This window comes from Barbus barbus (genome assembly GCF_936440315.1).
Source record: "Barbus barbus genome assembly, chromosome: 13".
NCBI lineage: Eukaryota > Metazoa > Chordata > Actinopteri > Cypriniformes > Cyprinidae > Barbus > Barbus barbus.
The window spans coordinates 3,395,874-3,413,015 of record NC_136741.1 but is presented as its reverse complement, the minus strand read 5'-3'; positions in this window follow the sequence as shown (position 1 = coordinate 3,413,015).

Here is a 17,142-nt window from a genome sequence, read left to right as displayed (position 1 = left end):
CATGATGGTTATTGTCATAACTGTATGTTAGAAAAACCAATGGCAGTTTACTTCAGAAATGTGCTTAAAAATATTCATTTGCAATTCCACGTGAACATGTAAAAATCTAGTTCAAATCATATTATTAGAACCGTTGCGATACTCTGAAGATTGTATTTTGCCCACATATGCTTCAGACAATGGTTTGTAATCTTTCCCCCATTAATTGGTGACAGTCAATTAATCACAGCCGGTTGAGGACCGCAGGATCTATTGATCTCGTCCGAGGCCTTATTTTTCATCCTTTAAATGACACAGATCGGCACATTTGCATTGGCCGGGTAATGGAGGGTGGTGAGCCAATGACCCGTGTGTCAGGCCTACATGTGTCCCATGCTCCCCCATTGTGAAATGGCATCTTTACCATTTAAGCTGGAAAGGTTTAGACTGCCCTAAGAGCAAGGCATTGGGACAGGCCTTGCTCCGCTGCTCAGCTGACCTTTCTGTTTAAAGCTTAATCATTGGCAAATGCTTACATTAATTAGCCTGTAATTCTCTCTTTCTCTCTCTCTACCCCCCCCCCCCACACACACACACACACACACACACCAATGTCATGCCAGTGGCTTGAGAACCAGAATAATTGTAACCTGCATTTGTGCACATCTTGAGGACATTAAGACATTTTCCCCCGCACTCCTGCAGGCTTCACGTATTGATTAGTGTGGCCCCTGACCGCGATCGCTGCAGTGCCAGAGAGTGTGTCATGGAGATGAGGGGCCCCTGCTGTCCGCGGGGTCCTTTCCTAAGCCCCGGCTCTCTCTCCACAGTCAAGCCGCAGCTGACGCCCCCTCCACAGCTCAGACACCTTTCATTGCCCTTTCGCAACCCTGCCCTTTAAAAGTCGGAGCAGCATCCGGTTCTTTACGTTTTGCATCATGGATTGAAGATCACGGCATCTGGAATTATCCATTATGTGTCAGAAACTCTGCTAAAAGCTTGCAAAGGAAGAGTAAAAACATCCTCGGAAATGTTCACACCGGATATGTTCTTACATAAAGATTACTTATGTAATTTTTTTTATGTTAAACATTTGATTCCAGCTTAAAACACAGGAACAATAGGCTGATTCACCTGTTGGGTCTCATTCACTAATAGATATTTGTAGGTACAGGAGAATTTCTCACAATATGATAAAATGCATTTAAAATAAAATATCTATTAAAAAAAAAATCACCTTAAATTATATAAGGCCATCCAGAGTGTGTTATTTATTTATTTATCTTTGCATATGTGGTTTCAGTTTTTTCTGATTCTTATTCATTTATTTATTTGTAAATTTGGAAAGAAATAACTAACTTTATAACTAAAGTTATTGCTGAATTAGTTTGGGAAAATGTCCAAACGCACATGGATTCAAGCTGACAGCATCTGATTAAATACATTTAAAAATTAAAATTTCTCTATGTATAAAAAATTGTTTTAACATAGTTATCCAGAGTATGTCTTTTTGAAAATGATTGTCCACCAAATACGGTTCGTGACTGTTTCTTTGTATATCCTGATCGGGGGCAGGGCCAAATGTTTGTTCAACCAATCACAGTCAAAAACAGTGTTGAGGAAACATGTTTGGAAGAAGTCATTAGCCAGGTTTCCATCCGAATTTAACTTATGCGCAAAATTGAAATATCGCATAAAACTTTTGCGAATAAGCACCGTTTCCATCCAACGAGTCAAAGAGATCAAAATCGTCACTTCTTGGTAGAACTGGCACTATATATCACGAAGAAAAGTAGGAGAAGCCACTGAATATAATAATTTTCATATATGTGACCCTGGACCACAAAACCAGTCTTAAAGTGTCCATTTTTTTAAATTGAGATTTATACATTATGGGAAAGCTGAATAAATAAACTTTCCATTGGTGTATGGTTTGTTAGGATAGGACAATATTTGGCCGAGATACAAGTATTTGAAAATTTGGAATCTGAGGGTGCAAAATAATCGAAATATTGAGAAAATCGCCTTTAAAATTGTTCAAATGAAGTTCTTAGCAATGCATATAACAAATTAAAAATGAAGTTTTGGTATAGTTACGGTAAGAAATTTACAAAATATCTTCATGGAACATGATCTTTACTTAATATCCTAATGATTTTTGGCATAAAAGAAAAATCGATAGTTTTGACCCATACAATGTATTTTTGGCTATTGCTACAAATATACCCCAGCGACTTAAGACTGGTTTTGTGGTCCAGGGTCACATATAATAAATTACTTGTGCCTCAGAGCAAACAGACGAAACAAAATAAATGCGGTCATTGCTTTCGGAGTTGGATGTCTGCTGTTTGGGAACACAGTCGTGTAACAGTTCTGGGAGGCAGTTATACAGAAATACTTTGATGACAGACTTTGCTCGGGCATTTCAAAATGACCATAACAACATTTAAGATGCTGTGGAACAAGATCGGTCTGCTGGTTAGTCAGGTTTTGCTGCCATAGCGAAAAGTCACATGACTTTTTTGATGCGCATAAGCAATTTACTCTGCAAATGCTTTTCCACCTCCCATTATTCGCATTAACCCTTTTTCGCACAAGTGAAAAACCACCTCAAGCGAGCGTAAAAACGTTTTTGCGAATTAAGGGATTTTTTTCGAAATTTGGCATTCCCATCACTTGTTTGTGATGTGATACTTCAAAATGTGCATAAAAACAAGGTGAAGGAAACATAGCTATTGTTTTTGCACTTTCGTTTGGCCACACCAGTATTGAAGGAATGACAGACTTCAAAATAGTTAAACATAGAGCTCTATACTTAAGATGCTTGTCCCGCGCTCATAGTCATCTGATTGGACCAAAGACGTCTATTTGCCACATGTGTAGACCAACAGTTAAGCACAGATTAAACACAAGAACCCATATCCTGCACAAACGACCCTTAATTCCACTGTCGTCTGCCGAAAACAGACACAAAATGAATACATGCATATAAACAGTCCTCTAATGGAGAGTGTGGGATGCCACCCCAATTATTAGTACGGAAGTCTGTTCTCTAGCTGTGCCGCCACCCCCTTCCTCTCTCTTTCTCTCTCCAGCCTCAAATTTATTCTCCTCCGCGGGTGCAGTTTTAGTGGTGGGCCTTGTGTCGCGGTGCAGAGAGGAGCAGCGTGCTGTGATTTTATTGCATTGCCTACAGGCTGCTTCAGCCACACGACTCGCTCGTGCCGCCCCCACCCTTCCACACCACAGATGAGGCTCCGCTAGCCCGACGGTGGCTCTGCTACACCCCTCTTCCTCCATCCATCCCTCTCTCAAGGGGCCCCTGGGAGCCGAGGGTGGATTATTATGGAAATACTATCATCCACTGGCCCTCTGAAGCACAGCTGGGCAGGGCCATCATTACATGCATTGTAGCAATCTTTTCTGGGAAGGGTAAACGTGAACGTCACGGCGGCAGAGATGAGAGTGGCATGCATAGATCACATAAAATGTGTGCGCGGATAAAATGCAAAAAACTTCAAAATGACCTCGATAAATTTTTTACTTTTTGCCTCTGGTTTTATTAAGGCTTATAAAGCCGTATCTTACAGGACGCGTGTAAATAAGACATTTTCATCTCAAATATTTTATGTCCACCTGCATTACAGCCTGTTTCTTTTGCATGGCAGGAGCTCTTGTCTAATGATATCTGATATCAACGTAATCTGTGCTGCAAACGTCGCCTGTATTGTTCCTGTCGAGGGACCGATGGTGTGTCCGTGTATCAATCAAAGTCACCGGTCTGAGCGCTGACCAGCCTCTGAGTGATTGCGTTTAGTTCCTTACGAGATATTTCTGCCATGCTTGTTATCAGATTAACCCGCCCACTGAGGCTGATCATTCACTGCCCAATAAACGGGGTCAGTCACATCCATCAAATTACTGTACTCACGCCTTCTGCCCCAGTCTCGTTTACTTGCTCAAGTAGAGCTTTGGAAATGTAAACAAAACAATAACATCATAATCACTGGTTTAACCTGAGTTATAAAATCCTCATTTCATTCATTCGTATCACAGAGAGTTTTAGAAAAAGTCGATGAAAGTGCATAACATAGTCTCATGTTTAAGACAGATGTGGAATTTGTCACGATGATCCATTAAAAATGCATAGAACCTCATTAACTTTTGCTGAGACTGAAAGCTCTTTCTTATAATCTCTTTCTTTTTATATCACTTCTTTTTATACATATTTGCAATATTGGATTCATGATGGCAGCTTTACGAGTCCAGGATCTGATCTGTTGAATTCAGCCTGTAAAAAGCTTTTTGAGATTATACAAATGAAGTGTTCAGATGAAATACTTATGCTGTATTCCATCTGAAACTATTTAAACAAAAATTTGCCAATTATTTAAAATTATTGTTTTTGAAATTGATTTATGTCCATTTATTTTTACAAGTATTTAAATTTTTTATAATTTATAATTATTACTTTATTTAATACATTTTTGTATTGATTTTTTTTATAATTATTGTTATAATTATGCAATTAAAAATAAAAATTGAGAGGCTGTTGGAATATTTACTTTTTTTGTAGTTTAAAAAAAATATTTTTGTTAAACCACAGGAAGGTTTAAAGTTAACTACACAAAAAAATTACTGAAATTATGAAAAATAATGGTGAGTCACAGCAACTGTTAATCACCCTGTGGAAAAAAAGACGTTTTAAGATTATGAGAATGGAATGTTTGAAATATGACATGCTGTATTGCATCTGAAGCTATTTAAACAGCATTTTGCTAATTATATTATAATTATTGCTTTTAAAATGTATTAGTTTTATATATTTTATTTATTTAATGTTGTATTTAATATATTTTCAATAATATATTTATTTATTAGAATTATTGTTTTAGAATTATTGTTTTTAGAATTTATATTTATTTAATATTTTATTTAATATATTTTTATAATTATGCAGTATTTAAAAAAAAATGACAGTCTGTTGGAATATTTATACTTTTTGTACAATAAATTAATTTATAATACCGCTAAATGGTTTAAAACAAACTAGGCAAAAATAAAAAGTGATTAAAAATGATGAAAAATTAAAAATGGCACTAACTAGACACTAAATATACATTTTCCGATTATATGTTGATATAAATTTTAACCTTATATCTTGATGTTGATTAAATAAAGCTAATGGACATGCACTTTATGTGAAATCAGAATGAAAAAGTTACTACTACTTTATTGAGCTACTTTTTAAAGTCACTTCTGATTGCGACAGTACAGCATGCATATAAACATGCAAAACACGCTTCTTGTAATCAAACACACTCTCAGCATAAGGGCTTATTAATTATTAGTGCCCACTTGACTTCATATTGTGCTGCCAGTGGCCTGGTCAAAGATTATAATTACCACTTTGCTGTTTGTATCGTATTCATCTCCTCTTGCCTGTAGTACTGTATTACTCTCAGCATCTCTCTCTCTATCTCTCTCTCTCACTCTCTCTCTCTCTCTCTCTCTCTCCCGTACACAAGACCAAAAGTGCAGGCACATCATTTATTGATAAGACAAAAAGAATGTAATGAAATTATCAATGTTCTTGAATTAATTATGAACATGATTAAGAAAGCTAAAATCTCAGGAGCCGAGATCTCATTACCCATTCAGTCTCAGGGATTGCTTTCATTCAGGAAGAGGCAAAAGAAGCCATCCACCCGGCCCGGCTCGAACAGTCCTCTCTGCCCCTGCATGGAGCTCCTCTTTACCCTGCTACTCTGTCCCTGATTTATTCCCGCCGGCCTGCGCCGCACTGCTCCGTCCTGCTGGAGCCAAATGAGATCCGCGACCGTTTGCACGCCGAGAGGTCCTGACCTTCCCTCTCAGATAGCAGCTCCTCACTGGAGGTAAGACACACAAGCTGGTTTTACTGGAGAGCAGCCGCTCGGCTCGACCTTAGTTTGGTGTTTGTGTGGATAGTAGTGCTGGGAATTGTCTGTTAATACCGGATGGCTTTGTCCTAATTGTGGATAATTACTTTTCTGCACTGCTATGGAAAACTTTTCCCAGTCAAGCTGTCTTGTGTTTGTATATGGAGGGGGTGTTGTTACTTTAAACTGTGACGAAGGCAAAAAATAAATAAGCAGTTTTTTAAATTGTGAAAATCCAAAGGATTTAAATTTGGCATTTTCAGGTTGTCGTTTACATATTGACTTTTACTAAAATGTTGCAAGTCTTTTGATTGATTTGAATGCGTGTTTCATTTAAGGCCACAGAATGTAAGGGGCCGTTCGTACAAACTTATCATTAAATGTGTGAAACATTTCATATATATTTAAACATTGAGATATATAAAATATATATGGTTATTAAGATATATGAAGAACCCAGTCTAGTTCTATATATGTTAATGTATGATTTGTTAATGTATATATCATTAAAATATTATTATTATTGTTGTTGTTATGAAATTGGCATGCTATAAAGGCAAAGTACATTTTTTATTACAGATTTTGTATAAATCACATTGTAAAAATAGGCTAATTATTAAAATGTCTACTATAGTTCGATATGTTTAATTTGATCCGATAAAACACTGAATCCTTAAAATATTATATTTTTTAAAAAGTTGCATATTAAGAGTTTCTCCATTTTTCTTTGGGTGTCTGTCACTCCACTCATTTAGTATCTTTGCATTATTATCGTGCCTTCACTGAGTATTTGTTTTCACTGCTTGTTTAGTGTGAATCAGAACGAGTCGCTCCTGTGGAAACGAGTGTGAGAATGACATTTGCTAGTTTTTTTGTTTCTTTGGTCACATGGGGAAATGTGCACCAGTGTATGGGCGTCCCCAAAGGAATGGAGCTGGGGTTTCAGAGTCCCATCTCTCCCAACGTCTCTGTCTTTCTCCCTTCCTGTCTACCTGTCTCATATCGCTGTTTTCTTGCCTATTTTTTTCTTTCTCTCCATCTCTTGTGTCTTCCCATCATCAGGCTCCAACACACATTCACTGCAGCGTTTCATTGTAAAGCCTCCCATTGGGGAACGGTGTGCAGTTGGTGTAGAACTTGTCGCATTGGGCTAATACTTTCTCAACCTTTTTGAGGTCCTGCAGTAAACATGCATTTCTTTATTGTGACCTAAACAAATAAAAACAATCCAAACTTTCATTATTCTTCCAGATAAGAAGGTCTATGTTATTCAGTTTTAGAAAACGTGTGTTTTGCGCCCAACCTCGGTCTTGGAGGATAAGAAAGCCTCTGGAGGATAATGAGAGCTCTCTGGCCCGAGGATTGATCCGTGTATTGGATCTCACACAAGACTGCTGTTACTGGATATTACCCAGCGCTATCTGCCAGCCGTGATGGCCTCGTGATAAGAAGTGCTTACCAAAGGGGAAGCTCCTACAGGGCAGATACGGTTTCTCAGCCGCCCTCAGGGGACCGTCAGCCTCATGCTGCTGAGCTCAGGAACTTTTTACCTCATCAAGTAAATTCAGACCCTTATCAAGTTACCAAGCAGGCCTCTTCCAGTCGAACAAATATTTCTGCCCATTGTCACTGTCAGTGCTAAAAGAGACAGTCACGTTACAGGCCACCTGCTTTTCATTGATAACCCAGGAAATTTGGGAGGTGATGGATTTGTTTGGGTGATTAGGAGAAACTTTATCTCTTTAGCCGTCTTAACAGTCTCTAAGTCTTTCGTTTTAAGATTCTAATTCATGTGGGATGAGAATTCCCAGATAAATTATTCAGAATTTACAGTCGGGATGAGTTAAAGTTTTTATGTCCTTTAAAGATAATGGCGTTGTTGACAATGCAATCTACATCCTGTAGAGCAGTTTAGTGCGTTCTGGATCTCTAAAAGACGCTAAGCTCTCAGATAATGAAGTGGACGGTACATAATGTGCCATCTCCAGAGTTTTTCAGCCCTTCGTCGCAGTGTTTAGGGCCCAGCAGAGAGGCGATGCAGGTGTTTGTTAGCTCCGACGCTACCGCTGCGGCAAAATTAGCCAGGTGGCATCTGGTACCCGCCGCCTGCCAGAGGAGGAGGGCCCAGATGGCGCGTTAAGCAGGCTAATTATTTCGACACAAAACTCTGATATCGCAGCCCGACAGGGTCCAGTTTCCCTTTTTTGAATCTTACTCACCGGGCTTTGTTTCGGAACTGCCCTCCCTTTCTTCCAGTGAATGTGTCTTTGCGGGGATGAGTAACTGGAACCCACGAACTGGTGGTAAATTGAGAGCGATGCCATGCAGTGGGAGATGACAGCTGTAATGTTAGTCCTGTAATGTTAGTGTCACGGTACAAAACGCCAGACTGGTTTTATTCATTTACATTAATAAATGGATAGAGAACATCTTCAAATCTGTCGTACTACCACGTGATCTTCATGTCATTGTTTTTGGGGTTATTCTGTGTCAAACTTTGCTTGGACATATATTTTTTAGGAGCTATTGAACAGTATGAGTCGTAGCCTAGCATTGTGACTCTCAACTAGGGTCGTGACATCTAAAATAATTGCTGTTCTTCGCTGACAACAAGGAAAAATTGTGTTAAATGCAAATTATAAAATGCAACTGAACATTACTACTGTTGAAAAAAAATCTTTTTAAAGTATTTTTATTTGGTAAGGATGCTTTAAATTGATTAAAAGTGACACTAAAGACATGTAAGGTCACAAAACATGTGTTTCAAACAATTGTTGTTCTTTTGAACTTTCTATACATTAAAGGATTTTTTCAAATATGTATGACGGTTTCCACAAAAATATTAGGCGGCACAACTGTTTTCAACATTGATAATAATCAGAAATATTTCTTGAGCAGCAAATATTAGAATGATTTCTGAAGAAATTTGAAGATTTCTGAGGACTGGAATAATTTGATCACAGGGATAAATTACATTTGAAAATATAATCAAATAGAAAACAGTTATATTACATTGTAATAATATTTCACAATATAGCTGTTTTTACTATATTTTTGTTTTACAAATAAATGCAGCTTTGATGAGCATAAGAGATCATAAAAACAATGAAATTCTAACCAAAACTGTCTATTTTGTCAACAATAAAATGTACAATGCATCTTATTTAGCCTACAGCTAAAAGAAAACTCAGTGCTTGAATTTAAGGCCGAGCTTGTTTGATTTTTTGTACTATATAAATCATTTTCCGATTCTGTAACCAACAATAAAAGTAGCAAAAAAGGTCCAAAAAAGGGTTAAACTGTATTAATGGGTAATATAACACAAAGTGCTTACCAAACAATATTTCAGAGCTGAGCAGTGTCGGCAAATAAAAGCGTAGTTTTGGCAGTGAATGGTTACCATTTCCCCATTCATTGACCGGGCCGTTACTGTCCAGCGATAGGGCCGCTGAATAATGGGTCAATAAAGGCCAAGTCAGTGCGGAGCACCTGCTATCAGAGCGCCGCAATAACCCCACAATACCTCTCGCTTTCCCTTAAGAGACCTCAGACCTCGTTATGTAGTCCAGTCCAAAGTCCTTCTCATAATAAGGGTCACTTACTAAGTCAACATTAAAAGCCTATTCCATTAGGAGTCCAAAATTACACAAGACTTTAATGTCTTCAAACACCAGCAGTTAAGAGGGAAACAGCGCATATGCATTAGCAACACATGTTGAAATAGTCATGAGATTATTATTGAATCACATTTTAGTATGTTTGGCAACACAGATGTTTTTATTCATGGCATACATCTGTTTCCAAGTCATGCTTTATGATGACTCTTTTGGGAGCTGCAGGTTGTAGAAAAACAATATTTACTGCACGCTGAATTTCCACCTTTGAGTTAAACCCTTCATTGATTGTGTATTTGGAGCAGTCCAGGCCAGGCTATTCACGCTACCCCTCCTCCTCCTCATCTTCATCCTCTGGTGGACAGCAACACCTCCACCTCAATAAAGACAAGGTGCAGACCTCCGACTGATAACCTGCTGACTCCTACATCGCAGGTTTCCCCTCTGAAATTGAGTCCTACATCATGATCAATTGGTTGATGTCATGGATGAATAATGCTACTTCACACATGTTATCCAAAACACACACACATGCACTTTAATTAACACGCTTTCATGGACCATTTAAGAGGGGATTCAGGCCATTGCATAGGCTTTTGTATGGTACACTACGTATATATTGGTTTAAATTTGATGCATCACAATAAAACCAAATTAACATTTATTCAGACAAGCGTCAATATATAATTCGTATGATAAATATAAATAAATCCTCTGCAGTGAATGGGTGCCATCAGAATAAGAGTCCAAACAGCTGATAAAAACTTCACCAATAATCCAGAAGTAATTCACATGCATGTTTGTAATAAACAAATTCATGATTAAGGCATTTTAACTTTAAACTGTCACGTTTAGTCAAAATACCAGTCCATAATCCATAATAACGCTTCGTCCAGAAAAAAAAATCCTTCCTCTGTTGTCCTCTCACATCTAAATGCACCAACATATTTGTATAGAACAGTTTTTTTGGACTGTTTTTGCTTCTAAATCGGTGCTTATTTCTCTCCTGATTCAGACGAGACAACATTTTCAATGGAGAAAGCAATATTATGAATAAAGGACTTGTATTTTAGAAGCAATGGTTTGATGGATTTGTTTCTTACAAACATGTAGTTTTTCACTTCACATGACGTTAATTGATGTACAATCATATGGATTACTTGTGGATTATTGTGATGTTTTTATCAGCTGTTTGGATTCTCATCCTGACGGCACCCATTCACTGCAGAGGATCCATTGCTGAACAAGTGATGGAATGCTACATTTCTCCAAAACTGTTCTAATGAAGAAACTGTACATCTTGAATGGCTTGAGGGTGAGGACATTTTCAACAAGTTTTCATTTTTGTGTGAACTGTTCCTTTAAGGTAACACAATAATACTAATGTTAATGTTATAAAGGATTCTGAGTGTCCATTGAGAGGGACAGTGCAGTTTATAAAATCTGTTTACAAAGAGATTTATAATATTATGGACACTTTTTTTAATAATAGTGTAGATGGATAGCGACTAGAATTTAATCTATAGTTTGCAGCAAATATTTTCATTTAAAATCAATTTATTAAAAAAGGGCCATTTTCATGCTTCTGATCTTATTGTGCATGTTATTGCAAACCTATTTAAAAAGTTAGTTTTTGTAAGCTCTGCTTTTCGGCAGGCCTTCTGTGCCACAAAAAAGCCACAGCTAATGTTGGGAATATGAGACCTAATTAAAAAACTAAGTAATAAATGAAAGTGCACAATAAAGAAAGAGTTTGTCACAATAAAGAGATTTCTGAATAATAGCGATTTCAGTGTTCTTCAGATACATTTTTTTCTGCACATGCTGTATTGGAGACGGCTGCATTATAAAACACTGTGATCAGTAAATTTTGGGCACCCGCTGTGTGAAAGTTAATCATTTTCCGAGTGTGTCATTGATCAGCATTACATCTGGAGACTGGCCTTCTGCCTTTCTCCCTGGAGTCCTGATGCCCTGCGAATTAGCAGCAATAAAGCTATAAAACTGTTCATTTGTATCTCCACATCCCTCCACCTCTCTCTCCCTCCTCCTTCACTCCCTAAAGTGTCTCCCATCTGCTTTTGGGACTGTCGGTTGTGGTCTTACAGCAGGAGTGAGATAAGCACAACATTTTCCTGTCGATATGTTTCTATTAGCCTCCACCGCTCGATCCATCAGCGAGGCCTTCAGGACCGTACGGGACTGACTCTGTGTCAGTGCTGAAGTTACGAGACTTACAGTCTCATTTGACTGCAAGGAAGGAGAAAACAGAGATTTCAGCTTAGATTTGAGATGTCTTGAACCATCTGACAGCTCTCAAAGCTACTTTTGTTTGACTTTGTCCATGTATATGGTACTGGAGAAGATACCTAGTTCACAGCCAGTGGCATAAAATTGTTAAATTATACTCTTTTTTTTTTTTTTTAGGTACTTAGTAGCAAGTTAACTAGACATCCACTCAATATTAGGACTATGCACTGTTTGCCAAATTGTTTCTGTAGGAGTGATTTCTTTTGAAAGACTGCACATGGTCTACGCTGCTAATATTTTCAGTGTTGCTCCACGTCAATCTATTCTATTGCAAACTAATAGCACCTAAAATCACTTTTCTTGTTGGTCAGACACTTTTTTATATCTAAATCGGCCACTTTTTATGCCAACAGCCAGTTTTATCAAAAAATGCTGAATGTCTTGTTCTAGATTTGAAGGTCAAATGGACTCGTAACGGTGGATTTTCAACAAGCAATTAGTGTCAAGTGTCTTAATTTGTAATCCACTTTAAGAGCATTAAGACAGAAGCACAAATCCCACTAAATAGGACTGAATCAAACATGCTCTTATTGATATTGCCATAGGTCACGACCTGGAAATGATGTCCCCTTTTGGTCTCTAACCTTTACGCTTGGTTGGGCTATAATGGCATTGCAGAATAGCAGTGAATAGTGAGATGTCAGTGTTAATGTCTCATTTAAACACAATAGACGACACAAGTCACACTGAGATTGCTTATTGATTACTGGTTAACCATTTGGACCATGGAACCTGTCAGTTTGAACTGTCACAACGTGATTTTTGTAGTTGATGAAACTCTCATTCTCAAAATGTTAGTGTTCAGATATTAGTGTAAACTCATGAAATTTAAAGAGATAGTTTAAAGAAAATGCAAATCTATCATGATTTACTTCGTTCTTAATCTGTATGATCTTATTTCTTGAGGTTTCAACTGATTTTTCTTTTTTTTTCTCTCTTTTTTAAGTCAGTGGGATCCAAAACAACATTGGATCCCACTGATCTTTATTAAATATTTTTTAAAACATCTTCCTTTGTTGGAGTTTCATCAAAATGTCATTACAACTTCATTGCAGTTGTTTCTCCTAAAAAGAGAAGAAAATATATTCAAATGACAATAGTTTAAGAATAAAGAGCTATAAAGTAAACGCGGACAGCAGCTGAGATCACTGGTCTTGGAAGTATTTGGTGAGAAATGTAATGAAATATTGAATATCTCTTTTTAAACTCTCACTGTGGTCTTTGAAACCAATGAGATAAAGAGGTATTCATATTTATTTCCTGTTATTAATAATAAAAATCACTTTTATGGAACATTGTGAGTGATAAGCCAAACCAGAAATCAGTTTATACCAGCATGCAGGCGTCTGAATATAAGAGTGCCTGTATTTATTATACGGATTGCCACTGTATTTGCACACAAGAAGATGAAAGATTGATTCCAGATAGATCTCTCCTCCACCTGCAGTTCTCCTCAGATTGTCTTTTAGCATAGAGATGAGAGAGTCACTTTAAAGTGCAGGCTCTTTATTCGATGGCAGACTGGCCTACTTCCCGTAACGGGCCTCGGTTTGAAACAAAAGCACTACAGGAACTACATCTGAAGCTATTGATTCAGTAATGCCATAAGAGAGAGAGAACGCAAAGCATGAATGGGCTGTTAAACAGCAAAACCAGAGAGAGCCGAGTTACTCAAACTGAGCTCAGGGCTAAATATGAAAGATTCATTTTGGAGTTTTCTCACTTATGAATGTGGTACGTTTGTGCCTTCTACGCTGATACATGCAAATCCCACAATGCCAGCAGATGTACACATACACACACGCACAGATACCTGTATTGTGAAGATGTGAGCATATGGCTGTGAACGACATGTGGGTTTCCTGGGGACAGTTTTCCAGATGCTTCCAGAGGAAGAATGCAGACAAAAACATGTCACATCTCTGTCTCTCTTCTCTCTCTGCCTCTGGCAGGTGTCTTGTACGCACTGACTGTTAAGCACTTGATAATCACAATGCCTGAGAGCATTGAGCAGAGCAGTGAGACCAGATCTACATCTCTGTTATTTAAACTGGCCATCTCCTGCTGCTCTCGACTACCTATTTAACTATAAATTAAAAATTGAAGAACAGGTTTCCTTTCAGTTCAAGAGTATGCATTTGAGTATCTATCTATCTATCTATCTATCTATCTATCTATCTATCTATCTATCTATCTATCTATCTATCTATCTATCTATCTAGTGATGCTTTCCATTAATGTCCTTTTTATTTTATCTAAGTGTCATCTTTCCATAAGAACATCTAGGCCCGGTTTCATAGACAGTGTTTAGACTAAGCCAGGATTAGGCCATAGCTCAATTAGGACATTTAAGTAATTTTCATAAACGTGCCTTAGAAAAAAAGCATTACTGGTGTGCATTTTGAGACCAATCAAAGCCACGGATATATTTTAAGATCAATCAGTGCAAGTTTATTTCATTTGAAACAGCTCAGACTTATATTTTAGTCTAGGACTAGGCTTAAGCCCTGTCTGTGAAACCGGGGGCTAGTGTTTGACATGTGAACTGAGGTTAAGCTAGTGAGTGAACAGGTGTTTTGTATCACAGCTGTTATTATATCACATATAGCTGAAATGTTGTATTGATCGATCGTCCAGGACCGGAACTGTCTGATTTGCAATTTCTGATAAGAACTCCCTCCCAGGCCTTTACCGTTATATTCAGCCCTCATTATATCATATTTACCCCAAATCCCCTGCAACCACAGTGTAATCCACAGATAATCACCCCAGCAGCAGTTTTTCTTCCTGCCTTTTTTTTCTTGTTGTTGCAATCGCTTCTTTTTTCTTCAGCATTTTGTTCCTGCTGTTACTGGTTTCTCGAGTCTCCACAGGAAATCCAGTCTCCTAACAGGTCATTTAAATGCTGTCTCTCTTTCACATTATTGATCGGGCGGTCGACACGGACAAATGCAGGGGTCCTTGAGATGTGTATCTGTCTGGTAAGGGCAGTAGTGTCTACCATGAGCTGATACACAGCTCTGACCTTGTGCTGATATGCTAGAGAAACACTCTACAAATGCAAAGAAAATATTCAAACGTTTCTGTCAAGGGAAGATACACTCTGTTTTTAATTATGATCGCACTTTAGTGACTGGGTATGTTTGGAATAGCATACTGCATATTATTATTATTTATGTACACTACTCAAAAGTGTGGAATATTTAAGATTTTTTTAAATGTTTTTGAAAGAAGTCTCTTAGGCTCACCAAGGTTGTAAAAACAGAAATATTGTGAAATATTATTACAATTTAAAATAACCATTTTCTATCTGAATATATGTTAAAATGTAATTTATTCCTGTGATGCAAAGCTGAATTTTCAGCATCATTACTCCAGTCTTCAGTGTCACATGATCCTTCAGAAATCATTCTAATATACTGATTTACTACTCAAGAAACATTTCTTAATATTATCAGTGAAAACTGTGATACAAAGTGTGATAAGATTTTTAAAAAAGAGAAAAAACGGAAATTAATACTTTTATAGTGTTACAAAAGATTTCAAACAAATGCTGTTCTTTTGAACTTTTATTCATCAAAGATTCCTGTTTTCAATATATCCTTTCAAATGTTTGTCGTTGCAAATCACATTCTGCTTGACATAATGAAGAAATATAGTACGAAGCCAACAATATATGATACACTATGCAGCAAGAAGTGTGCTAGAGTTCCGTTCTGAACATTTTCAAACATTCTTTGAATATCCCACTTGGGCAACAATTCCCCATCAGCAGCGTCTTTACCATTCGCATGATTAATCTAACTCGCACATGCTTGTTTTTCATCTCAGAAGCCTTCATTTCCCAGTCCACTCTTCCTTTCTGTGTTCAGTTTCAAATGCTCATGCTATCAGAAGGCTGAAGCACATTCATTAATAACCAGCCTTTGTTCTGAGAGATTTCCATTATCACTGCAGAAATCTATCACTCTGCATTTTCATCTCTTAACATGCCAGCTTTAATGAGCGACTGGGACTCCAGAGCGATTCATTCAGATATAAAACTAATGGAACAGCCTCTGCCCAGAATTGTACTGAGAGAATTGGGAAAATGTGTCCCTTTTCTTTTATTTCTACATTGATTCATAAGATATACCCTAGAGTGGGTTAATGCTGAAGCCTCTCTTGCAATATCCACAAGAGATATGAGTTTGTCCTCTCGGTGAGCAGCGCAGCATCTCTGGCCTCCAGGCAACCCGATGAGATGAGACTCCATTGCGCATGACTTGCACTTGAAGGGTGAAATTCAAGAAAAGAAATGGCTCCAGCCTACTGACTACAAATACAGTGTTATATTAACTCTGAAAAGGCACGGTTAAAGCAGTTAATGTTATACAATGCTGCAGTAATGTGTTTTCAGTGGCCTCTGTGAGAGTCTAGGTCACTGCTTCCCAACCGGGGTTACGTGTACCTCATAAGATACTAGCTATGACAAATTGTTAAAAGAAAAATATAGTTTAGCAGATTACGATAAAGTATGCCATTAATTTGTTTTTAGTATTCTTTTAGTTCCTTTTAGTTCATTAGTGGTTGTTATACTTCAATGACTCTTACTGCAGGGTACATTGTTATTGAGTCATTTGAATCATTTACTCAATTGATTTGTTCAATAATGATGATTCATTCAGGAACAAGACATGATTTGTTAATGTGAGTCATTGAGTCATTCATTCAACTGATTTGTTCGAAAACATTGATTCATTCAGGAACAAAACACATGCTTTGTCATTAAGAGTGAGTCATTGAATCATTCACTCAACCAATTTGTTCAAAAACATTGATTCATTCAGGAATAAAACACGATTTGTCATTATGAGTGAGTCATTGAATCATTCACTCAACCAATTTGTTCAAAAACATTGATTCATTCAGGAACAAAACACATGCTTTGTCATTAAGAGTGAGTCATTGAATCATTCACTCAACCAATTTGTTCAAAAACATTGATTAATTCAGGAATAAAACACGATTTATCATTATGAGTGAGTCATTGAATCATTCACTCAACCAATTTGTTCAAAAACATTGATTCATTCAGGAATAAAACACGATTTGTCATTATGAGTGAGTCATTGAATCATTCACTCAACCAATTTGTTCAAAAACATTGATTCATTCAGGAATAAAACACGATTTGTCATTATGAGTGAGTCATTGAATCATTCACTCAACCAATTTGTTCAAAAACATTGATTCATTCAGGAACAAAACACATGCTTTGTCATTAAGAGTGAGTCATTGAATCATTCACTCAACCAATTTGTTCAAAAACATTGATT